Consider the following 27,914-nt stretch of genomic DNA (forward strand, 5'->3'; position numbering starts at 1 on the left):
AGAGACGGTCAGGACTACATTAATTGCCACTTCACCACAGACAAGACTCCTTCAGCACAGTGTAGAAGTTTGTTAAGCAAACTCGTCTTACTGCTACCAGATACAGACCTATTCTAAAAGTAAAAAAGAAAATAATTTTCACTTCAAGTTCTGGTGACACCACTAGGACTCATTGTTAGCCAGTAGTTTTTTTTCTACATACACACCCAGAGAGGAGATCAGACTGCCTCTCCAGGTCCCCCTGACTCTGGCTCAGCATCTGGTTAGTACATAAGTGCTGAAAAAAGCTGTCAGTGCTCAATCTAAACTAATAGGTCCCCTGAATGCTTTGAAACCCATGAGCTCAGTGTTGTTTTGCAAACAAGGATGGTGCCCTGGTTCAGTGTAGGTGTCTGCTTGCATAACAGTGACACAGGTTTCTGTAGTAACTGCTGTGGAAGGTTATTGTTCTGAAGCATATGCCTTTTATGAGCCACATAACCACCATTGGTAGTTAAGCCACTTAGGGAAGGATGTGTCCTTCAGGTCTTTCTAGAACTAGAGTTTTCCAATACTAATTATTTCCTCCTTCTCTCATTGTTTGTTGGGGGTTCTTTCCCCTTTTTTGGAGGGTAAGGGAGTTGGGAAGAGGGGTGCACCTTTCCAAATACTGCGGTGTGTTTCTGTAGTACTGCCAAAAGGTGACAGACAACTAAGACAGTATACAGGCCTTGAAACAACAGGCAAAGAAAACCACAACTCTAAATAGCACAAACCTGAGGATTTAAGAGAGACTTGGAATGTGATAGCATTTTTGCAGGGAGGTAAAGACACAGGCTCCTGTAGAGCACCATCAGTCTGCTCTTCTGATGGGAGACATGAATTAGAGGATATGAATCACATTTCTGCTGACACATGCCCAATGAAAAATCAAAATATTTAACAGAAACCGTGAGCCCAATAGTCTAAAAATCATCTTGTGTGCATGTCGTGGGTAATAATCTATACACTTAGTAGATAGATGCTTCCTACTCCCACATACTTCACACAATCCTCATGGCTATTGCAGTCTTTAAATACAAGTCTCCTGCACTAAATAGCCACAATTAATTTCCCTCAGAAATAACAGGAAGCTCAGAAGCACCAAAGCTTTTGTTGCTGGAATTTTGCCATTGGTGCTGTATAAGAGCTGCACAATACATTACTAATGAATGCCAATATTTCTTCATCTGTGTTTGTGTATTCATTTTTGTACTTAGTGCAATAGCTCCAAGAAACAGATGATTAATTCTAGGTTATAGCAAAGAACTGTTTACAATATACAAGCCAACTTTGTAGCAGTAAAACCAGCCCCAAAAGGCAAGTGTTTTTTGAAAATTATATTTAATAATTAATTTTCCTAGTGTTATCTCATCAGTTCTAAACAGGTTAAAACAGATACATCTCTTTGGTTTTTTCCCTCTGGCTAATGCTGCTTTGTTACTAACACAGTCACTGTCCTCATCAATGTTTTCAGTGAAGCAGGAGCAAACATGTCTCCCCTCCTGTTGTTGCTTTCTGTAATGCTCATGGTACCATTCACAGTTAACCAACCCATTACCGCAAACTTTTGCTGACAGTTAGCAAAGTTTCAACAGTGTTTGGTTTTTTCTTACCTGAACCACAAGAGATCAAGCATTGAATATTAAGCAGATGAGCAAGAGAAGAGAAGGAAGAGAAAGCAGCCTTGATGCTTCAAGGCTGAAGTTCAATACTTCCTACTGGAGCTCTGAAGAACATTGTCTCTTGGGCTTGGTTCCTTCACAGTTGCCTAGTACAGATGGGTTTGCATCTTTCTTAGAAGTACCTAGTACCAGATGCTCTCTTGCTTGCTAAGTCACCAGACTTCATGTTCATTGTGTCATCCAAAATAGAGGTTTCCATAGTGCTTACCCTTTAGCTTTAAAAGGTACACACACAAAAAAAAAGAGAAGTTTTTGGCATCAAAACCATGATGTTTCTCTTATGCTGTCCCATCATTGTTACAACCCGGCAGTTCTGAGAACAATTTGACAGAAACCAAGATTCAGCATGCTAATGGGAGTACAACAGTTCTCCTGAAGCCAGCAGGGAAACTGTTGTGGATTTGCTCACCACTGACCTGGAAGGCAGGTGCGGCAAAGCAGAGGGGTGACTGATTCATTGTCACATTGCCGGGGGTTCCAAGTTACCCATAGTCACGCCTTAGTACAAGCCTTCGCTTACCAAACACGAAAGATTAAATAGGAAAAAAAGGGTAATTCAGAGGTTCTCATTTTTGTGTGGCCTGTATTAATATAGTAAGTTTCATAAGTAGCTTTAATTAGAACAGTAAAATCATTAGGAGAAATTAGGAGAAAATGTAAGCTGTTTAAGCACTGCAGTCAAAAAAATGTTCTACATAATTTTGGAAAACAATGTGAGGGATTTTTTTAAAAATCTGAAAGAAACAATCCTAAAGCTTGCAATTTGGCAGTGAATAGTTAAAACTTATTAGCTCGATGGCTTCTATCTTTAAGATACCACATATACAGAAATGGAGGTGGTCAATACCTTCTGGGAAAAGCAAAGTATGCCACAGGACTAAAATCAACACCACAAGATTTTCCATCCTTTCTCTTTTTCCTCCCCAGCAGCCAATATATACTGCTTATTTTATTTACTATTGCACACAGAGGATCGGTTCTGTATGTTGTTGTCCCATTTGGTGCAAAGATAATAGGTATTATATCTAGGCTATCTAGCTCTACATAGGATGATTTTTCTAAGTTCTGTTACACCTAGAGTTTAATGATTTTTAATTATTAGTTTTTAAAGGCCAGCTAAGCAGATAGTTTTATTTATTTTTTAAGAAAAAAGCAAGAACAGGAACCAAACGTCCTCTTCCGGCATCACCTTAACACAGCTAATCCAACCCCTTTCCAGTATTTTCAGCTTGTTAGAAATCAGCACCAATTCCAGCTTCTTTTCTTGTCAAAACCAGTAATACAGTGAAAGAATATTGACATACGGTTCAATAATAAAATGTCATTTTTGTTTCAGAACAGGTAAAACTGCATTGCTTACTCTCCTTTTCAGCAACTTGAAAGGAGTACTTAACCTCCTCCCACTACATCAGTGCTCTTTACATTTTACAGCAAAAAGACTCCCCACATACATTTCCATGGGGCAGTGGTGAACCTCGAACGGCACAGATGCCCCGCTGTGCCTAAAAGACCCAATCCTTGCCCTCTAGTGAGCCTTGTCACCAGCTGGTGTGCCCAGCAGCCCCTTCGCCATGTGCCCAGAGTGCTACTGCTCAGTCACCTCCTGTTTCATCTACCCTCCCACTGTACACAGCCTGCAGCTACCTAGATTGGATCCAGCCGCTGCACACACCAGCTGGAGAACACAATATCTCCCCTTCCCCACAGGCAAATGCACCAGAGACACAGACCAACACAAAGACAATTTAAAATTAGCGGAGAGGATGATTATTGTTCTGAAGGGTTTTATGCAACAGGCATAGCTAATATCCACCCATTTCAATAGAAGAGTGTGGTGGTGGTAAAACTGTGTTGCAAAACTGGTCAAAGCTACATTTTAAACATCACAACCTTAGATCTGTTCCCATGTTGTATGGCTCAAAATAATTTATTACTATTACCAGAAGATTATTTTTTTTCATAACACTACTAACACAATAAAGACCATTCAGCTACATACTGCACACAATCAGATGTACAGCATAAATCCTGTTCCAAAAACTGTGTCTTCTAACAACTACTGAGTAAATAAGGGCTTCCCCCCTGTACCCAATGTTCTTGGCAAATTTGGGTCATCCTTACTTTTCACAGAAAGAGACTGTGGAGGAACAGAATGGAGACTACAGTCAACCAAAATACTATCCAACCACAGAAAACTCATCCAATCTGGGGTCATACAACAATTTCAAAAAGTTTTTGACTGTCCAAAATATTTTCATCTCTTTCAAATTATTTCCTAGAAATCACTGTCAGTCATAGTCTGCACTATAAGCTGGAATTCACTTTGAGGCATTCTCAGTGTGCGCACACACATCTCCACTCATGCAAATCGCTTAGCCCACAACTCAGAGTGAACATTGACTGAAAACATAAAAAGCATTTGACTCCATTTGGGCACAGCCAAATCTCCAGTTAGCTAACACACTAACAAGCCATGAAGGTGATGTAGAACATAAAAGCTAAACAGTATTACTAAGCCATATACAAGGACTATAAGGGTACAGGTTCCAAGAAACACAAAAGAGCCCCAGGAGATCATACAGATAAAATAAGCAAAGTTTTTGTATGATTTCTTTTTTAACAGTACAATGAAAGGTACTGAGAAGTTGCACCAATTCTGTCTCTAAAAATTAAGTTTTATTAGAAGGAAGGTCATGTAGGTAGCACAAATGATTTATATAATAGGAAGCACATCGTTGCAATAATATTTCTCATTATATACAACATCCCATGACAACACTGCTCTTAATCAAAAAAATAGTGGAAAAAAACTTTTGCCTTCATTTCAATGCTGTCTACATATTTAAATCTACATAATTCAAGTCAGACACTTCCTACTGTACCCATTGAGCACCAAATATACACAAAAAAACACATTCTAAGTTGAGTTTGACTGCAAAGATTACTTGGATTTTTTCTACATGGCATTCAAACCGTGAAGCCTGATCATACCCCATTTCTTTTAAATTATTTGTACAAGAAAGCACTTTTTGTTTTAAGAAATACTAAAAAAAAGATTACATTTATGACCTAACAGTCTAGTGCTCTTTAGCAGCAAGCTATCCAGCTCAACATCTTCCTGTTGTTAAGATCTGGGTGTCTCAAACTCAGCATAAGAAGAAAATCTGCCATGGTTTTTTAATATATGCCAGTGCTGAAGCAATTGCATATGCATCACTTCGATTCCATTTCCATTGCATAACTAAAATGTAAAGTAGTCAGTAAACCTTTCCACATAGACTTGGATATTACCTTTAAGACAATAAGCAATTAGATGAAATATCCAATACTCAGCTTTCAAAAGCATCTAAAATTCTGCGACAAAAGTTTTGAAGATGCAAGCTTTTCAAAACAGCGTAAAAAAGGGAAAAAAAATGTTGTCCCTATGAGTACAGAACGTACAAGTGTTTCTCACTGTACCCAGATTTCAGACTGAGAAGGTGGTTTTCACAAGCACCTCTCCAAATGTCTGACACAAGCTTCCAGATGGCTTCTCTGCCCTGACCTAGAATAAAAAACTGCCTCTATTAGTCACGTGAAGATTCATTGCTCACAGTAGCAAGACCACTACTTTGACAAGATAGCCAAACATTCTATGGAAATTAAATGTTTCATCGTGAAACTTTTCCTGGACATGACATTCCAGAAAAGAGATTAGTCACTTGAGTTAAGACACAGCAGTCTGAACCATTCTTGTGACAATGAGCTAGATTGTGGTAGGAGTGCTGCACTGCACAATGCAGGGGCTTGCTGGAGAAAATATTTGCTGTAACTTTTAGAAATGCCCAATTCAAAAGATGACCATAACAATGACTGCATATAGCCTCAGGATTATCTTATTTCAACTTATTTCTTGTTTCAGCAACTGCTACTGATGTTCTGCCATACCCATAGCATGGTCATAACGTTATCTGCAGCAGCTTGGAATTTTTTTATAAACAGCTGTACTGCTCACTGACATTATTACCTCAGCTTATGTGCAGGTTACACTGTGCAATTCAGTGGCCACATATACCCATATCATCCTCCACATACTGCTTGTGCTTTAATAGCAAAGACAGTTACTTAGTTCCATCATCTATCATAACCGTGTGCTGCTTTGCAGAACAGTCCTCTGAAAAAAAATAACTTGTGGCTTTAAGAACAAGAAAGTGGATTATCTCATCTTGAAGAATGAGATAGGTGGATATGCTTCTGCTTTTTTTCAGCCACCTGGAAATACTGGAATGATATTCTGCCTGCAAACAGATCTGAATAACACCCCAGCTAGCCTCTGCCTTTAAGGGGCAGTTTGTTTGCAGCTTGTTCAATAAAATTGCAGGATGGCACCTGGCAAAGTATGTAGTGTTTTCATTAAAATCTTCAGGTTTGCTTCCCTCTTTTCAAAAGCATGAAAACTTAACATGTCACCAATACTCCTTATGATAATTATTAAGCCCACCTACTGTTTTCCTGAGAGATGAAATATCCTAATTCATTCTTGTCTGCACTTATGGATCATAGAAGTATTACTTAAATCCTTTTAGTAAGCTTCTGACTAAATGCTTAAAACATACATTGTTAACACCAGGAGAATAATATATAGAGAAAAAAATACCAAATGCCAACAGAATTAAGAAAAACTGTCCTTTATATTTTATTGCAGGTGTTGTCCCATAAGCAAGTCCACTACCCGTTGTGCAGCACCAATTCACACACCAAGATGATGTATTTCTACCTTTTATTCTAGTTTGTGCAAAGTAGAGCGCTGGGTGGTAATCCACAAAAGTAAGCTCACCTCTTAACACACAGTAAAACATTTTGTATACTTTAATATACTTTGAACAACTGTTTACAACTACATTTAGATAAACCTAATTCTCATTGGTTCATACAAACCTCATCTCCATTTAAAGGTGCAGTGGTGGCGTTTTTTTCACCAGGCATGTTCTGTGAGGAAGGGGCTCTGTTAGTAGGGAGAGGGGGTTTCTTTGCTCAAGGGTGGATCTTTTAGTATGCTATTTAGGATAGGTTCACGCACAGTTCAAGTAATTTTCTGTTTAGTTTCATTAACCATTTGGTACTCCTTGAACTTATATTACTTCTTAGCTTGATCTATTTTTGGCATCTTATCCCTTCTCCCAGGCCATGTTTTATTAACCGTTCATAACATCCTCTGTTTTTCAAATTATTTCTTGGTTTTCTATCATAAATCTTTACATATTTTGTCTAGTTTTCAAGTTAAATAACAGACTGGCCTTCTATCAATTATGTATCTGTAATCTAATTGACTACACAGGCAGTAGCAGAGACAGCTGGAGCCTACAACCATACTTTCTTTCCTAAACACAACTATTAGTTCTACTTTCAGTGATTTCTCTTTGGCATACTTTTTTGTCCTTCCCTCTGTCACTCAGTAAGAATGATATGGACTTGCAGAATTAAAACGACAGTTTCAAGTATCAAACCCAAACTTTTACCTGTCCCTTATTTTATACAATACTCTGCTTTGCAGGAGAGGAAAGCAATAGTTTGAAAGAAAAGAGCAGTTCTTATTAATTCTGATAGTTTTACAGGAACACAATTATAACTGTACATTTTCAGAACATCTAAAAGATCCCTCTCTCACACCTTGGAGAGGTGAAACAATTACATAAATTGATATATGGCCCCTAACAACCCATGGACCACACAGCTGAGAAGACTGAGTTCAAACGGACATGAATGCATTACAGATTTCACAGTGTCCAGCAGCCCCTCTTGTTACTGAAAAGCAGAAATGGACTTTGTGCAACAGAGAGGGTACAAGTGGGAGAGAACAGGAAGCCAGGAGAGCCTTGCCTCCAAAATGAAAATATATGTCCAATAACAGTAAGCCATCCCTTTTTTTTCCCCCCCAAAAAGATGAGAGCCAAGATGAAGAGTTCAAGACCTGTGTAATTACTTGATGACATTCCAGAGGCCTGACTCAGCCCACTGCAAGACCATGCGTGGAAAAGATCATCTGATTTGCCGAGTAAACCAACATGGTTTTGTTAAATTTGTTAAATAGGATTGTGAACCTTCCTCTAACATTTCTGTTTTTTCTGAAACAGAAGTACAATAGAAAGAAAACATTTATTCTCCTAGCAACTCTGGAGAACAATAGCACCCTTTTCTGAAGAAACTAGAAACAATAAGGATTTATTTTTATTCAAGAGATCTGCTCTTGCAGCTAGCTAAAATCTCTGGAGAAACATTAGATGAATAAATCATTATCCAATAGAAAACCTGCTTATGGAAATTAGATAATTTTATAGGAATTTTTATGACAGCAGATTTGCACTTCAACAGAATCATCCTGACTTTGATTTATTCAGGTAATCTGTATTTATTACAGTTTCTTGTGTTTGCCACTTAAATGAAACAAAAGTTCTAGCCACTTACATTTTCCTTATGATGGAGGGTTTTCAGAAGCCCTTGCCATAAGCCTGCTTTCCTTCTTCCGAATCCAATATAAGCTTTACTGTAGCCTGTAAAACTAGCTGAATACAGCCAAAAACCAGGCTTACATCCAAAAGTATGTAACTGGCAATAAATTAAAACCCATCCAATTATAATAGTCTTATAGTAAAATTTTAACTGTTGAATTATAATTGTCAAGAGACTGAGTTTCAAGTGCAAATGCTGAAGATACTGCTTTATAAAGATCTATTATTTTAAAAAAATTGTCAACAGATTGATAAAATATCCATAAGTTGTTACTGTGAAGACAAAGGTGACAAAACCATGGAGAGGTAAATGATGAAATATCACAGAGAGAAATCAGAGAAGTTAGGACAATGCACAGTGAAACACAACTAAGGTAACGAATGGGACTGACTGAGTAGAAAACTCTGTGAAAGTACAGACCTTGAGCTCAAGAGAAGAGTTAGAAAAATGACTATCAGAGCAACCACAAGGCCCGCCATGCAGAATGCCTGCTCCACCTGACTCAAGATGCTCAAAGACTGCTGGTTGTCTCATACAGCATGGTTTTCAAAGGCAGCAAGCCTAAAAACTGAGTTTGAATTAGCCTTGTCCCTAAACAGTTGACTTCAGTCCAGGATTCCAATCAGACTTTGAACAGAGAATGACAGCTGAGAGGGATACAAGTCAATACAGAAACACTAGGAGGGCAGACACAAAGTTTAACATGTGAACAAAATATGGAGAAAGCAGGCTTTTTCATCCTTTATCCCTGCTTTGTGATCCTTAATCTGGCAAAGATGAAAAGAACAGGATTGAAAGGAACAAAATTTACCAAAGCCATTAAGCTACCATCTAGTGCTGTCCTGGAGTACACCCAGATATCAAGCTTTCACTGATGCTAAGAGGATGTAATCAAACACAGACAGAGCAAGCAAATGTATCACCATTGCTATAATGTTTTGCCAACTTTAATCACTGTGCAAAGCTCACATCCTTGGTACCAACTTTTTTGACATTTCCTTCCCTTTAGGTTCTTTTCTTGCCTTCTTTCAAGAGTCCAGCAAGATTGTATCTTTCATAATACTGTTGTAGACCCGTCACCAAAACCATAGATACAGCAAATCTTTGAAGACCTCAGATATTAGTACAGGTTTCCAATGTCTTGAAGTTTCTGATAAAGGCAATGAATTGTGTCTATCTTTCTTCAGCAGTGAAGTTGCAGCTAAGAGCAGAATTTTCATACCCATTTGCAGGCATCAGATTGAATCTGTTGCAGTGAGTCTGCACTCAATCTCCCATTTTTCAAAGAGCTACATGCTCTAAAGCAGAGAAATACTAAGACATAAAGAGGTATTTCGATTTTTGGATTTCTTTACAGAGAAATTCTTGCTGGAATGCTACATACAATTCTGATATCCATCTTTTAATAAGAATGTGGGAAAACTGAAAAGATTTAGAGAGGAATAAAAAAAGATACTTCAGATTTTGAATTAAAAATTTAAAAAGTTGCTTAGAGGTGTGGCTAAGGGATACTTTTGTCATGGTGTAGAGGGACCCGCTGGGAGAGCAGAATTTGATTGTAGAAAAAACTCTTCAACATGGTAAGTAAAGATAGAAAAAGGCTGAAATAACTGAACCTGAAGCTAGGCGTATTCAGATCAGAAATAAGAGATACATTTATTATTGTAAGAGGCATTAATAGATTACCTGGGATTCTCCATCACTGCACACTTGAAAATTGTGATTGGATAGGTTGAAAACAGTAGTACCTAGTCTAATTCAAGTAAAGGTGTTGGATTTAAAGGCAGCATGCAGGGGAGTTCAACAGCTCACATTAACACAAAAGGTCAGATTAGATAATCACAGTAGTCACTTATAGCCTTAACATATGCAAGCCTATGACTGGTTTCTCACCCTGGTTCTAGGACAAGGTAAGAAAGGTTACATTCTAAATTAGCTCTTTACATTCAGTCACATGGCCATATGTTCTTATGCATTCCATGCCAAAAAACAGTCATTGCTTAAAAATCTGCTTTCAAATTGTATACAAGCTAAATTACCCCATTTGTGGCATGTGCTCATTCTAATTAACACCACAGAACATGGTCCACACACACAAAAAAATCCATTCATGACCCTCACGATCTGAAAATAGGTGTAAGATATGAAGAAAATAACAAATCTGGGGAAGCTACAGCATAATTCTGCCCTGGACAATTAAACGGATCCATGAATCATTATCTGCCTGTTTGTCATTCCTGAAATATAAGTGTGGGAATTAAGCATTTATAAAAAGAAATTTAGGAAAGATTATGGTAACTATGTATACACTGCAGTGAAATACTCCTATCACTTTCAAGAGTGCATACATTCTAACATAAATCTCATAAGCCACTATTCATTTAAAATAACATATCTTAGACAGCCAAGTAGAAACTCATGGAAGAAAAATCTGCTGAGAACTTCTGAATCCTAGATTCACTATCTTGAAGTTGTTTGAGTCCGGGTAACCATCTTTGGACACCATTATGTCCAAATAGGAACAGGGTGCTCTGTTCCTACTCTCATTTGATACTGGTTTCCCTTTGAGGAAAAGGATACTAGGCTTAGCTGAACCCTGCGCATTCTTCTGTTCTTAAGCTCAATTATCTTAATGAGCTAATCTATATGGATATAGATTTATCTTACAGTGTTATTGCTCTATCCTTCCTAGCTTTTGCAAACATTTTCTGCAGCTATTTATGAAGACAGACTTTTTCCATGTTTTTCTTATAAGCTACTTTTCCATTTACTTGGGTAGTATCATAGGGGCGATATCAAGACCTGCTAAAATTTATACAGATATATTACACCTATGGGGAAGAAACATATACCAAGACAAAAGTAAACAAGGCTAAAATTAAAAAAGGGTCATAGTAATGATTTGTAAAGGCCATTTTTCATTAGCCTGTAACAACAACAACAAAAAAGCAAAATAATTGTGACACAGCTTTCCAAAATATTTTGAGACATGAGGAGTTCATCTTAACATCCTATTTTGTGAAGACTTAGGGGGCTTTGGCTTTAAAAACAAATATCTTCTGAAACAGATGAATAATAGAATAAAGGAATATATCCAGTGACTGTTATTCTAGACCATGTCTACATTTTTGCATCAAATTTTTGAAAAAGACTGTAAAGAATATCAACCATGATTTTTATATTTTCTTTTTTAACAAACTGCCAGCACTGTACATGTTCTGAGCACAACAGAAAGAATAAAATTAAGTGTGGATCAGTATCCACTCACACCAAATTTCAGTCCTTCCCTTGTCTTCATGCAGAGCCATAACCTCTAGGTCTATAGAGACTAACATCCACTTCAAGTCAGTCCTGTCCAAAACCAGGTGACAAAACCTAAACTGACAAAAAGTGCAGACCTATTTAATTAATCATTTCAGGGTTGGCAAGTATTGAGGAGTAAGTTAATTCAGCCTTCCCAACCTTTAAAATTAAGTCAATAAGAGTATTTGGAGCTCAAAACCTAAAGTATGCTTAAAATCTATACAACTAACTAAAGCTCTGAGGACGAATACAGAGAAAGCCAGGAAGAAGAAATCTGTGAACACAGTTAGCATATTTCAAAGGCTATTTTCATTTTTTACCAAGCCATCATCATTGTGTTTTATGCCACCACACCCACAGTGTTCTGTCTCCCATTGGTACCTTTCAATTTTATCTTGCTAAGGTAGGACTCAAAACCCACATATATTATCCTGGTCATACTAGCATTTATATAGACAAGGCTTTTAAGTTAAATTAATAAAATGTAACATTGATATAATTCTCCCTAGGAGAGACAGTCTGTGATTTGTCCTTTGGATTATGGTGATTCTAGTGCATTTTGATATGACTATTGCAACCTAAAATGGTATTTATCTATTATCCCACACATGGTAAAACACTGATATCTATAGGAACAGTTTGAATCGTGCATTTTGGAAATATTTGCAATCTACATTGTGTTCGTTAGCAGAATGCTTACCTTTAAGTCAGACATCTTTGTAATACAAATATTTAAAAATAAACAGAAGTCTCACTGAATTCACTTGGATCAGTGAAAGAAAACGCAAGGAAAAAGTCTAAACTTTTTCCAAACACAGAAAAATCAGTAGCATTCCAAAAACTGTAACAGTGTTTTGTCTTCAGAAATTGACTTTAAAGTCAAAAATATGGCTTTAACTCATGTAACTCACAAAGTAGTACCTTGTTTGAGCTGAAGTCTGTCGGTCTCTGGCTGACTCTTCCATACACTGCTTTTTTTCCTACAGAACCTGAAAAAAAAAAAAAGACAATACTTTAAAAAAACATTTCTCTCGAGGACTGTAAGTAGTATGCTTAGCTAATGTTCAGAACCATTTTTTTTTGGTTTTCATAGGTTTTGCATTTACAACACCAATATCTATACTTTAAAAGCTACAGATAAACAGTGTGGAAGAAACATGGAAAAATTTACCTGGTAATTTCATTAAAGGGAAAGTAAAAATCTGTGCAGTGCCTCTAAATCAACACAGTCATGCATTGCCATTCCCTTCTTGTCCAGAATTTAAGAACAGGGATGGGCTAGAGAACTAGATGTCCTTATTTGAGTGTAACATTTTAACTGTGCTAAAAGCAGGAGCAAACCTGGGCAGATGCAGAGATTGAAGCAAAATTGTGTACTGTAGGGTATCAAAAGCTCTTTAAAAATTAATCTATTCTCTTCTGAAATTACTGCTATCCCAAAAGGTCAATGACTAACTGCATATTATCATCATCACTAGCTTTATTAAAACAAATTTTTTTTCTCTCTAATTAGCACCAATAAGCTCTGGTTTACAAAGACATGAATAAAAAGCATCTCTTTCTTCTTAATTTTACAGTGGGGGTAACACACTGATTATTCAAAAAGATGACTCCTCCAATTTTACAAATGAAAATAACTGAAGCTTGAGCCTCTGAACAAGATGAAATGTCTAAACAAATACAGTTAATGAAAAAGAAAGGAAGAAAAGCGTTTAAGATTAAAAGCAACCCTGATGATATTTCAGTTGTAGTTTGCAAAGACACAGTAGAGTGCTTTTCCCCCTTCCTCTACTTTGTCTCTAGCCTTCCTTAACCACCAGTTTATCTAGAAGAAAAGGCCTGAAACTTCATTACAGAAAGTTCTAGAGGACTTCCTCAACATCTAGTTTGGTCAAATCTTACAGAAGTTTACATCTACTATACGTTCTGATCAGTCTTATGAACCAATTATAGCTGTCTTACCATGGCTGTTCAATGAGAAAGGGGTGTGTGCTACTACAAAACATCCAGATTCTCCCTCCCATTTAGTTTTGGGTGCCCATGATTGTGACAACACAAATAGGCCTCAGAAGTGCTTAACTGGATTAGAATGACCCTAACAAAAAACCCAGTAATTTTGTCTTGTCCTGACTGGCTGTTTCTATGTCTGATGTAACACAACTGAAGACGATCAGATTTCAAAAAGGAGACAAAAATCCCCACTAATGCAGCGTAATCTGGTTAGAAAGCCAAGGCCCAAAAAGAAAATTTTCTCCTGCCCTACAATGGATACTGCTGATGAAATCCTTGTCCTGAGAAATGTAGTCTTAAGAGCAATGCAAACACTTTTCAGTGAAAAGTAAAGCCAGTCAGAATTGAGATGCTTTTTTCAAATTTTATCAAGAATTCAAAAATATGTCCACCACTGTGAAAAAAAAAAATCATGCTTCATGACATTTTTATCAGAAAGACAACTCTGTTATAGCTACATCTTAAGCAAGCAGGAAATACTTAATTCCCAAACAGCATTTTCACATACAACAGTTCTGTAATTATTCCTATTGAAGAAGCCAAAGGATACAAGTCATCCACTGCATGAACAGAGAATAACCCCTTGGACCACCAGCAAGAGGCCTCAAAAATAAACATCACCCCTCTGTTAGTCAGATCTTCATAAACCAGCAACAGTCACAGGCATAGGACAGTTCTGGCAAATAGAACTTGGGGAAGGAGGGGTTCCCCACAAGCAGGGATAAAATTTTCCCTATGACCTTTTCCTAACAGCTTACAAGCCTTTCAACATTGTTCTTCTCAACTTGCAACTATTCTGAAATTAACCTGCTGCTTTGGAAAGAATACTCTTGGAGACCAGGCTTCTCTTGTGCCACCAGAAGCGAAGACAGTCCAATTCCTATACTCCTCGCGGAGGCCTCTGTCCTCTCCATGAAACTCTCCTTAAAAGTCTGGAGACCTGCCAACATACCATTGTATGCACTGGCACAGCTAATAATTGTAGTGTCACTTTAGAACACATAATAAGTTTTCAGAGATCCAAATCTGTTATTAGAGAACTGAGGCATAGCTTCACTTTAAATTTAAAGCCGACTGCCACAGATACAAACGTGTGTGAATCAGCAGGATTAACAACACTCAAATTCAAAAAGAAAAGAGAATTAGTTTGTAACAGGCAGATTCTTTGAGACTGAGTTGATTGCATTATTATTTTTATTGACAAAACAAGATTAGTTGATGGAGGCCCTTACGTTTAAATTACATGGCTTTTAGAGATTTAGAACTGCATTGCAGAAAGTTACTCCAAGTTAACTCTTATCATGTTGGAGATGAGATCTACCCTACAGAGTAGGTTGCTTAAGAAGTGCAAACAAAAGATAAAATTAAGTGACACACATACCAGGTTTGGTGGCATCATTGCCAGTCCTATTTAAATGATCCAGAAGACAGTAAACAGCATGGTAATGAAATCTCCAGATCAGAGGGATTAGAAACATGAGCAGATATTACTGGTAAAATACAATTTGGAAAGTCATAGGCCAAGACATCTGGAACAAAATAATCCAAAAAGTTGCCGTACGCATTTTAAGTAGTAGGGAAAACTGGATCTTAATAATGCAATAAAGCAGTATATGTGTATATATATATATGTATGTGTCCCTATATAGAGACATATAGGTGCAGACTATTTTCTTTATACATACATACAGATATAGATATATATAGGCACGATACAGGCAGGGATTGTCTCACTACAGCTGATAGGAAAAGATGACATTTTCAACAGAGCATTTGGAAGTTTCTCAAAACTGATTTTGTTCTTTAAAGAAAATGTTATATACAGTTTAGTATGCCTTGAAGAGTGGAGGAAAGTTATATAGTGCAATCAGCTTCAAAATACAGACTAAACTTCACCGTGGAGTTTATGCCAAAGGTCCCGGTGTGTGTCTGAACTCAGTTAAATTTCCAGACTCCAGCAGTGCAGCTACATACTTATTAGTGAATTAGTTTTTAGCAACCTAACTAGAAAGATAACTGTGAATCAGAAGGAGTTCAGAGGAATACAATGAAAAAGATAAAACAAGAAAAAAAAAAAAAAAAAAAAAAAAAAAGAGAGCACGCAGTTTGCAAAAGAGGATTAAAAGACTCTGGATGCATTTATGACTGCTGCAAGATAATTCAAAGAAAAGGGTGGACTAGACTTTGGCTGAACCAAGGGACTCTCAGTACCAGATAATCATAAAACAACTATTTACCAGACTAATTAAGGCAGGGAGAACTTAAAAAAAAATAATCTTTTCCACTTTAAGATATTCTTGACTACAAAACACTGTCCCAAGTACATTTTCAAGCATAAGTCAGCCAACCCAGAGTGAATGTGTAAGATGGGACAGCTGTCACTAGCACTTAGACTGATTGATTTTATAGGTCTATCCATTAATAAATTAATTCTTGCAAAGACATTAATTTACTTATTGACTAGTATCTCTTTAATAAAAAGAACAATACTTGTCTGCCTAGTGAAATGTCTGGGCTCTTTAGTCCTTTAAAATACTAATTAGTCCCATTAACTCTCTGAAGTAACAAGGAGTAACAAAACCTAATTTATTCCTAGGTGTAAAGACAGAAATATAAGAGTATTCCTTGTGTTATAACATAAGAAGGATCTGAGATAAGTGTACCGCATATTTCAAATATTGCATCTCTGAAGATACACCAATTTAAAACTTGCACTGCCTTAAGCATCTGAATACCAGTAGCTTTTTCTAAACAGACCCCCCACCCACCCAGTAGTTCTTGAAGCAGCTCGATTTTAACCATTTCACACTATTTTTTATTCACCTATTGTAAGCATGACAGCTGAAAATATGATTGCAGAGGACTTGTTAGCCATCAAAAACAGTAATTCTACAAGTTAGTACAAACTCCAAATCTGTAACATGCTGGCATGGTGATAAATACAGAGGTAAAGTAATTTAACTCCAGAACCTAAGCAACGACACAATAAAAACAAAATTTAGTCGAATAGGAAAGCAAATCTGAAACTAAAACTACTACATAAGTCTGTTAGGTTTTGCAGTTAAAGCAACATAGAGGTCATCTGGCTTTTCAGAGAAAAGTCCATTAAAAAAAAAGAAAAAACCTTAATCAACTCATCTTTACTTGTTGAAACAAAGCACTATTTATACTCAGTTAATCGGCATAAATGCCACTCCTGAAAAGCTCCCATCAACATCCAGTTTTCTTACATCCCGTAGACCCTTTGAAGCAGCCTCCCTCTGCCCTTTAGGTGCAGCAAAGCTAAATCATACAGCAACTGGGTTTGTAAACAGTGTCCCAACCTTGTAATAATGCAACCACAGGAAACAGTTATTTGTTATAGTATTACTACTTTGACTTTCAAAATTTTCTGATTTGTAAAAATCACACAAGCAACATTATTAGAAGACCACTTAAAGTTTAATACTTTTCCCTTAAAAAAAATAAATCTTATTACAGTACCTTTCCAGCAAGCTGTAATTTTTCTGTTCCCCTTCTAAACTGATATCGAAAAGCAATTACAAGAAAAAGACCAAAGATCAGTTAAAGGAAAAGATATCTGGTAGAATCAGTAGGAACGAAACCAGATTTTTACAGGATCACAGGGGCTGGATTCACATAAAGATTTAGGGCCAGTTCCAAGCATGGGATCTGAACCCACATCCCAGATCGGGTTATATATAGTGAGTGAGCCCTACCACCCAGGTAGGCTTAACACAGGGTTTTGCCAATTAAACAGTAACAAAGCTTTAAGGCCCAAGCTGATTCACGCTCCACCAAATATGAGCAAGGGCACAGCTTCCAAAACATGACTCTGCACCTGACTACATGGACATGCTCTAATTCACCTCCAGGGAACTTGCATACCTAAATCAAGATTGTTGGTTTAGCTGGGGAGTCAAGCCAATGTTACTCACTGCAGTACTGGAGCATCTTTTATTCTCACTTTAATTCACTTTCAGTGTTTTAGTTATTTGTATTTATTGCCATGACTTCATGATTAATCTAGACAGAGTAATCAGAAATTTCATAGGACAAGACCTCCAGCTGCTCTAAAACCACTGAAGACAGACTCCATGTGCCAAAAGGTATATGTGGAAAAAACAAAGCTAATTTTAAGTAGTAAACACAGAGTTAACAGGTAACAGACAAAAATTCTGTTTCAAACAGCATTTTAAGCTAAAAAGGGGGAATAACAAGTGATTTCTGTAGCTGTAAATGACATGATTTAAAATGACAGAAGAAAAGAAAATCAAAGAGAAGTTACACTAACTCAAGAAACAAAACCATCCACACACAGCATTCAGGTAACAATGATCCCGTTCATGCAGGGATCACTTGATTTCTTGTGGAATAAGAACACAATCCCTGTAAGAGTTGGGGGGGAATATAAAAACAAAATCCAAAAACAAATCCTAGCAGCCTGATGTTTCTAGTATACTACAGAAACTTTTGAGTGGTGCTTGATTTGAAAAGGAAACCCAACTGAGTTGCATGTACTGGAAATACGTGGCAAATCTGGAGAAGTAAAAAGGCTGGCCAAAAGAGGCCATTCAGACTCAGATACTCTGGAGTAAACTGGTACCCTCGCCATATTGTAAGAGTACTTTCAATAGAAAAAGAACAAAACCTACTTAAGACTGTAAAGATCACATTTCAAATTATAATGAAACCCTACTTTTATCACAAACCTAGGTAACATCAACAATAATCAACTGTTTTCTCTTTCCTTCTCCCTTTTCTGTACATTAGCTTATCAGTCGCTACAGTGCCAAACAGTCTTTTAGAAGCTTTGGATTTTGTCATCTAATGCTCACCTACTATTGGACCTGAGGTTCCCAGGTGGTCTCAGCCCGAGTCCTTGGCGAGATCCAGACCAGGAACTAAGTGGTAAAATCCCAGTGGGAGATAAACTTCTAGAACTTCAAGAGTTACACAAAAATTTCAAAAGAAACTGAAGTTCCATTTGCCACGATTTACTGGATTTTGTCTCCTGGGCAAAAAAAATCATCTTAGATTAAAAAAAATATACATACTTTTCATGCATGTTCTCTGGTAAGCAAGTTGTAAAGGGACCTTAGTCAAGGGTTCACAGAGTAACACGCACTAAAGTACAACTTGTCCTATGTACATTCCTGTTTTAAAACACATTAGCTTAAGCATTGCCATTTACACACTTCATAAATGCATGTTTTATCCTACTTTAAATCACTTTCACATTCAATAGCAAATCAAGGGCACAGCATTGTCCCACGTCTCCATAAGCACAATCCTTTTGCCTTCAAGGAAAAAAAGCAAAGTGACTATGCGTCAAAGCCACATGGCTTCTCACCTACAACCAAGTGATTTATTTCCTCAGGAAAAAATGAGCAGATAAGAAAGGATGATCTATTGCAATGTGCTCCAGCAAGCTGTTACAGCAGTGCCCCAAGTAGCACTGACCTGTACTTGGTCACATGAGGTTTGTTGTCGCTGCACTCAGATGAGCTACATCTCAGCAACGAGCATGCCTCCAATACAGGAGTCACTCTGACACACCACACGTAGGAAGCACACCTGCTATTTCTGCCCATCTGCCACGCAGAGAATATTACCAACCAAGACCCCCTGCTGAAATAAACCTGGCATTGCAACCCAGCAAGAAAATCTTGAGCAGAGATACAGCAAGCATGGGAGGAACACTGCTCGCTTTCCAGCAGCTGAGGATAATCTGGGGAAGATTCAAGAGCAATAATTTGAAAGTAGTCTCTAAATTAAATGGAAATAGCTTTACAAGCAGATTTAAGAGGACCAGAGGAGATGCGAAAAGGCACCCAACATCTGAACACAAGATACTTGCTTATTCTAAGAATGAACCTAATCCGTGTGTGAGTTATCCCTGTAAATTTGCTCCCTCTGCCATAAAAGATGAGGTTCTATGGAGGAAAAAGAAAACATTCACACATTAGATCTTTATCTCCTGAAAAGAAGTTACACATTGCTATCTGAATTCTTCAAGGAAACCAGGCAAAAGAAATTATTCTTTCACTTTTCTCCGCAATTCCTTCCACTGCAATGATAGATGGGTTTTCCCTTCCCCATTTTGTTTTACCAATACGTAATGATTAATACTAATATGTAACACAACTTACATATGAGAACTAATATAAAGACTAAACTGAATGGAGCTGGTGGGAGAGGTTGTGACAACGTGGTGGGCAGATGCACATGTCTTACCTCCAGAAAGGTCAGCACAAACAGTTTGATAAAGGCTGCTCACCGTAGTGCTGATATTCTGTCAAAATAAATATCTTCACGACAATAAGAAGTCAAAACCTTTTATGAATGAGACCTATCTATAAGACCTTGTGCAGAGGCCCCTATGCAGTTGTTCTCCACACAGAGATCTATGAGAGCAGTTTTGTGAGGATTGATTGATTGTAACCTTTTGAGCCCAGGCTGTGATCCCATTAGCTCTCAGAAAGGAAGGACAGTGAGCCCCTGCTGCTGACCGCACATGGGGCTTCTAAATAGTCTCTCTCTACTGCAGGCAAGCATTTTGGGATGACAAAGTAGATGGATATCTTTTGGGCCTTATGCTGAACAAATAAGTGGAAGATATGAATTACTAGGCAGGGGCGTTACAGCAGGCTAGAGCATGGAAAGAGAAAAAGAAGTCTAACTTAAACTACAAACGCTGATTTTGTGACACTCCATTTAGTTGCTTGAAAAGTGAGTAGAGATCAAGCTGTGTTGAGAACTGAGGCATGGTTATTAGATTAGGAATGGGGTTGTAACCCTTCCCATGCAAGCAAAATAAGTTCTGTATCATGAGATGACTACAAGTCATTCAAAGACATGCTGCCTGAATCAATCAGCAGCAGATGACAAATTCTAGCCAGAAACTCACTGAAGTTCCCTCAGTGTTCCTTCAAAAAGTTTAGACCTCTGTCTGCAAAGCGACTTAGTATTTTTCAGAATGAAAGCAGTTGAAGTTGTACCAATTCTACAATTGCATCCACTTAGACGACACTTATCAGCTTCCTATGACAAGAACAACTTGACCTTAAGCAGCACATGTTTTATTTATGACATTAGAACTATAGAAGTATTTCTGTTTTGCCACAAGAAGGAAGCAGGTCTGATAGACATTCACCCTTACACACATCAGATTTTGAGCTACCCAATAGAACAGCCAAAAGCTGGCCAAGCTCAGCTCATTGAGTTTTACCTACAGCATAACAGATATTCACATAATACCAGCTATCACAGTTTGTTCCACTTCCATTCTTCCATTCATAGTGTATTAGACATGATAAGACAATATACAGCTGGTACTTTATATACGGGAACACACTTTCACCAAGTGTAAATAGGCATAATGCTTTCATTTAAGTGACTTACATGAATGCACCCAAGCTAGAGAGCTGACCTCTAGCCTCCAAACAAATTGAAATACATTAAGGTTCTTTGAGATGAAAGGTGGTTTCTAGAGAAAAATATAGCATTTTGTTACATACTAGAGCAGACCAAGCTCTAAACTAATGATGTGCATTACTTCCTGGGATTTAACAGCTCCTTAACTCAGCTTCTTTTTAATGTTTATAGGTATCCTCTCGGCCAGAATGGGCACTTTTAAGTGCTAGCAATGAAACAGTGGTAATGAACTACAGAGCAGCAAAATCAGTGAGGTTACATGTGAATCTCCGGCAGTTTCACCCACTGCAACACAAAAGAAATGAATTCTCTCTCTATTCAGTGGGATTTGCCCATCATTCATGCTTTGCCTGTAAGCCATTAGTAAAATACCAATTGACCCATATTCATTTTTGAGCCCTTTTTTAAAGAATTTTCTAGGGTTTTTTTCTCCATCTCCCTGTCTAGCATCCCACAGTCTTCCATGAATTCTTGAATAGGAGTATCTGCAAGATAATAAAACAGAAGAGAAAAAATATAGATGACATTATGAGATTGATTAGGCCAATGAGTCCCACAGACTTCTCACTGCTTGGGCAGAGCAAGGTAATAGAATTTCAGGGTCTCAACTTGGTGACAACAAAAGGGGTATAGAGGTCTGGAGTAGCTGAAGGTAAAAAACCCCACAACTATAAGTAAAAAAAAAAACTTAAGTGTGTAGAGGACAGAAGACTGTATGGCAACCTATGGATTTCTCCAAGTGTCACTTTCAGAAAAACACATCACAGAATTCAGCTACAACTCTCCAGTCCAAGACTGGAGACAGAGGCATTTAAAATTAACAAAAATAAGTTTCCTGCTCAGCTAGGAAAGAACACCCCCTCGTGTGCAAGTTGCTCCTCACATCTTTCTGCCAACCCTGTTAATTACTAGCTGAGAGCAGAGGCAAGACAACTCCATTGTGGGATGTACTTCAATTATTAGAGGCTGGGCACCTCCAAGTTTCCTATTACCAAAGACTTTCTTGCTTTATTTCTTCTTACCTAACTACCCTGTTGTAATTTATATCTTTGCAGTAACAACACTGTAGTTAAAACCAAAACGGCACTTCTACTCTAAACCTGTATTTTATTCCTTGGAGTTCATTACTTCAGTTAACATAAAAATGTGCTTTCTGCCAGTCCCTGTCCTCCTCCTCCCCACTTTCCACCTCAGCAAAAATATTTGTCATTCCCCAAGGACACTGGATGGCTGATCCTCTGCTCTCCCTTTCATAGCCTGTAGATTTGTCTTTGATGACAGCTTCTGGAGGTAAAAGCCCACAAGGATACTGCTTTACTGTTCGCCTAGGAGAAAATCTGAGTTTTCAGAGAATGTAAAGGAACATATATTTGTCCTATATACGTGGTTGAAGGAAAAAGGAGGGGCTTTGACCTCTGCCCTGACAGCACTTTACTTCTCTGCTTCTATTTTGAGGTTTCTTAGATCCCCAAAGGACCTGTCTGCAAATTTTACAAGAGATATGTATCAAAAAGTCAGCATGTATGACAGATTAAAAGTCATACAGCCAAAGGTCTTGGGCTGTACTTACTGTGTACACCCCTTAGAGAGCAATAGGGTAGCTTTAGTCACATCACTATTACCCTAAAGAAAAAGCAAAATAAGCCCATAAGACCTTCCTTGATTCCATTTGTCTATTTGATTAAAGATCACTGAAGGAGAGACAAGGCGGAACAAGCTTTGTTTTTATAAAACCATGTGATCCATCTAGAGAATTGTGAAAGTAATAAGCAAGGGGTATTGAAACTTCATGAAGGATAATTGCCCCACTGCAAGTTATGGTGATGGGAATTTGTCGACTTTATTAACAGGTTTTATTTTGCATAAGCATTCAATCCTATGTCATAGTTTCCCAAAAATAATTTTACACACCAAACCCACATTATCCTAAGTTTTCCAAAAGTGAACCAAGGCTTACTTAGATTCAACAATCCATAAAATTCCTCTGCACATTTGTGTGTGTACATGCATGAAACACTGCAAAAGTCTTCTGACCAGTTGAAAAAAAATGATTGCACTAACCTTCTTGTCCCCTCTCCCCCCACCCAAGAATAATCCTTCAAAATTGCCCTATTTAACAGTGCCAGCTCTTCAAATATGTCTCCAAAGTGGCTTAGTATTTTTGTTGTTGTTGTTTTGATGGCATGGCAGAAATGAGATATGAAACAGGAACGGGCAAAAATCTTGGGGTCAAACTCAAATGGTGATTTAACAGTACTCAGCCAGTGGTAACCTACGTACCCCACAAACTGGTAGGTACATCAGTTCTTCTCCCTTTTCTGGGTTGTACTTCACATTTAAGCTGTGGAACTAAAAAAATTGCTGCTTCCTAGTGCTAGCTGCTTTTGAACAAGAAAGGCTATCTGCCTCAAACTGGTTATCTCCATTAGACACATTTTGAATTGTCTGAAACATCTGTGTAACAGCCATTCTGTGCTATAGGATATAAAATTAGATGGGGTATTGAGAAATTGGAGCAATTGTAAAGAAATAGAAATATTATGGAAGCTTTTTAGTAGGGCTTGGTTCACACATGCTTTTTCAGAGTGCAGGGTAAAAACAACTACATGTTCTAACAATTATTTCTGTCCACTCCAATTTGTAACAATTCAAAATCTCATTTTTATTATGCAATTAGCTTATGCTGACGAAAATAGGTCAGATAAGAGGATTTTTAAATTTGCTGACTGCCGTATCAGTTCAGTGAGTGCTGTGGATAATGGTCATACTATATAAAAATCAATAAATAATTACAGCATAATGGAGAGGCCTATTAATGACTTAAATTATAGATGATGTTTTGTGGCTCTTAACTGGTGTCTTCAGGGCACCTTTTTTCTTTTTCTTGGGAGTTTGAAGGGCAAAAGCAAACACGAATGTAATGATGCAAATTGCAAAACTTGCAGGCAGAGCTTCTGAGACCATCCTTTGTCCATCACAGATAATGTACCCTCTGGCATCTCCAAATTAAAAGGAGATACTGTCTTTCTTCAGCTTTAGCAACACGTACAAAGCAATTTTAATCAATTCAGTGTCTTTTGGTTGTAAGAATGGAAATGGGACATTGATCTTCCCATCCTCTTCAGTAGAGGAAATATTCTTTCCACAGGGACTTGATTAACACATTTGCATCACAGAAAGGTTTGTGAGGTAGACGAAATGTATTTCAGAGCATATTTTTAGGGTGTTTTGCAAAAATATCCTCCTCTTTCAAATAAATTAAAGGAAAATAATTTCTTTCCACTATACCCCAAGGAAAGTTTCTGAGACATCTAGTTTGGGTAACACACAGGAGAAGCAGCAGCTCGTCTAACTGCTACCTGTCCTGATGTTAGCTGTGATATCACAGCGACAGTTCAAAGCATTTCTGTAGCCCAGAATCTTCTGCAGCTCAAAGGCGTCTGCTTTTTGTTCTGAAACAGGTTGTAAGAACTGGAAGCAAGAGGCAGTCTCAGAAACTCATAAAAATCTGCACACTAACACCCTTCAAGGAAAAGAACAAGTTTACATCCCTTGGTGAAACTTCCACAGTTTCCCTAATTCGAGTGAGAATCCATTACTTGTGCTACTTGAATGGCTCAGTCACAGATATCTCTTATTCATAACTGACGCAAAACACAATATGACAGCAAAAGCAGAATAGCGAAAATAAAACACCTCTGATTGGATTTCTCTGCTAGTGGTATTTTTGCCAGGTAAGAATCAGTGTAAAACAGTCTAATTTGCTAAGTAAAATTAACCTGCAATTTTCTGAGCCATGAATAACTTTTCCATGGAAGACCAGTTCCAAAATAACCTCAAGGCTCTTGCTCCCTTAAGTGTCTGAACTAATTAGATATCCACTAGTGACCAAAATGCTAATTTACCCATGCTGCAAGATAGCAAGAAGGGATAAGAAGTAAAGAAATAATATGGAAAACAAACAAACAAAAAAGGGGAAGAATGCTATCTATATCCTGTAATGGAAAAGACCTAATAAATATTTATGAAAGGAATCCAAGAGCAAACCTGACACCTGTGACACATGGAGATTTAAAGGTCCTTGTCTTCAGCTTGACATAAAAGGGAAACCCACTATGGGCAATCATTAAGCATCACCTCCCCAGCAGCACCAGGCACTTCACACATTAAACAAGCTTATCTGCAGCAAAGGTGGCATTGTAGCTACAGGAAGGAAACTTCTCATGTATCATGTCAGTCCTGGAGTTGTGCTGCCCAGGATTTTTATTCTTTGTTTTTTTTAATGTAGCTTGTAAACTCCCCTGAGGTGCACCACCATTTATGGACAGGTTTCTCTTGCCTCAGATTTGACTTGACCTGTTTGTATTTACAAGCTACTTTGATTCCCATATCTGCACTGCAGTTCACTGTTGCTAAATTACCAGGGTAACAAGATTCTTTAATATTCCAGTTTGTTTCCACCTGCTGTTACAGTGTTCGTTCATTCCTGCCATGAGTCTCCTGGCCTTCTCACTAACACTTTTACATTCATCTTCTCTCCTGTACAGGGTAATTTTTTTATAGATAAACAAAAAAATACAAGAAAAATTACATCCACCTAGCAAAAGCCTCCAGTGTTTTATAGTGTTAATACAAGAACTCCATACCTTTATCCCAGAGTTGTTTTTTTTCACAAGCTAGTCTCTGTCCAGGTCTGAAAGCAAAGGTAGCAATGTCCACATTGCTTGACCACTGAATGAACCAGACTCAGTAAGCATGCTGCAGTAACACATGATTGTCCTCCAGTCACCTGAAGAACAAGTGTCAGAGATGACTGCAGTCAAACAAAGTCCCTCCCTGCCCCAAGGCAAATAAGTCTGCTGGAAAGGCACCAGACAGGGAGTATTATCTCAAGACCAAGCTACCACCAAAACCTCCATGCAACTTCCATGTCAGCTGGCTCACCCTTTTGGGAATTCACTGACAGATTCCTGCCACTTTGTGTAATTTTACATAGGTTTGCAAGGATCTTTTGAACTAAGAGGAGGACAAACCCAAACCTCTAGGTTTAACATAGGGAAAAATTAGACTTTGACTTTAGTAAATGATCATATTTAAAATTACTGGTTCCCTGTTAAGTGTGCAGGACAAAAGGGTTTTGCCTGCTACCCTCTGACTTCGGGTATCTCTGCCTTGCCTTTGAGTCAGAGCAAAAAAGGGAACAGAGTTTTTATTCAGAGAAGTAACCTCAGTCACTTGTAAGGCAACAATCCAGCAGGTCTGGAGGAAACTCAGCATAGCACTAGTTTTGTTAATATAATTGCAACAGAAAGCCTGAGCGATCCCCTGACAAGCTCTGTTATCACAGCTCACAAAGGAGCTTTCCAAGAAAAGAAAAAGGCACCTCTTTCTCTGAAACCAGACACCCTTTTCTGATTCATTGATCAAAGACCTTGTGCTCTTCGTTTGAAGGCCCCACTAAAACACTAAGCATCAAGGAAAAAAAAAGTGTATCTACAGCTTTCCATTAAATAAGAAAATAAAAATAAATTATTCTGGCCCTTCTTCCTTGCCAATATCGTTTCTAATGCTAATGTGTCCCTATTTTCTGACTGATTTCTTTAAGGGAAAAAAAACCAATGAATGTACACATTCAAGTAAGAGGATGCCTTTGTCAGTTCATTCAAAATGTGCATTTCTATCAAACAGCCAGGCCTTTTCCTTCATGCCACTGGAATTCCAGATTTTACTCAAGCTGCTGTTGTCTATACACTCACATACATAAACAAACAAGGGATAATTCTCCCTCCTTTTAAGAACTGTGCCTACCCACTGGCTCACAAGGGACTTGGTTCTAGGGCAAAAGCAGCAGTGTGACAATGTGATAATATGTGCCAGGTCATTATTCAAGATGGTGCAGATAATTTCCCCATTATTTCCATGCTCCTATGGAAGCATGCTACAGCCTTTCTTCTTGTCTGGTTTTACAGCCCTATGTAGATTACTGTAATGCGTTTCTTCCCACGTCACATGAACACTGTAATATGCTTGCAGTGTCAGAAGCAAATTTCTGGCTGTAAATATCAAGTCTAACTTAAGAATAAGTTGCAGCAGCCTTCATTGTATTGGTAAATAGTTATGTAAGCTACTTAAATACATTTAAGCACACACTGATGGCAGATTGAAGTTCTAGGCTGTAACTCAATCTTTAGCTTCGTGCATTTATAAACCACTCAGAAGCACACTTTCTTTTTATGAAATTTAAGAATTATAGTCAGTATACCCCTGCCTGACATGCTTCAGTATCTATGCTAGTCTCAACTTCAGAGGCATCTGAGCATTTGAATGTTTTCATAGCCCCTTGTGAAGATATTTAATTGACCTTGACACATAGAAGCAAACAGTGAAGAAAGTAAATGAACAAACAGGAGGCTGCCCCACAACCTAGCAGCACCACAGATCCTAACCAGGTGGAAGACGTTCTGGCTGGAATGAGAGACAAGACTTGGATCTAGGACAATGCTCAGGTCAGTAGACAGCACAAGCCCTTACCTAAATTTCAGCTGTCTCAGAGGCCACAGTTAAGGCTATGACTTTGGCCTTTGACCTTTGCTTTTTATGTAAATGGAGCCAGCAGATCTCAGAAGCTTTTTTTTTTTATGAACCCAAGCCTGAAGAGGTGCTACAAACAACAGGCTGTAACAAGAGGAGGTGATTACTTGACACAATGAGCAATAAGCCCCATTCTCTTACAATCTCAGAACCAAAAGCAGAATAATAAATACTTACTTTCAAGGCAACAGTAAGATAATAGTCTAAGACACAGAAAGCTTTGTGAGAAACTACCTCATGATTTACCAAGCAAAGGGGTAGCCTCCATAAACAGATCTCAGTATTGCAGAAACTTTGAATATTCTTCCCAGGTACCTTCGATCTGCAGCATAGCGTAGGGAAATATTAACTTCATTGAACCAAAGTACTAACATGAGACTA

The 27,914-nt window shown here is 37.9% G+C and overlaps 1 long non-coding RNA gene across 2 annotated transcripts in view; it reads right to left on the reverse strand.

Annotated features, from left to right (window-relative positions):
* Window positions 1-27,914, reverse strand: part of LOC308069788 — a 188,923-nt gene that overhangs the window by 102,914 nt on the left and 58,095 nt on the right. The window contains exon 3 of one of the 2 annotated variants that reach the window (XR_013930513.1): window positions 12,417-12,484. This is a non-coding gene — a long non-coding RNA (uncharacterized lncRNA). Of the gene's footprint in view, window positions 1-7,618; window positions 12,485-27,914 lie in introns of those variants that run through there. The other variant, XR_013930514.1, reaches the window with a different exon arrangement.

Source organism: Falco punctatus (genome assembly GCF_963210335.1).
Source record: "Falco punctatus genome assembly, chromosome: 9".
Lineage (NCBI taxonomy): Eukaryota > Metazoa > Chordata > Aves > Falconiformes > Falconidae > Falco > Falco punctatus.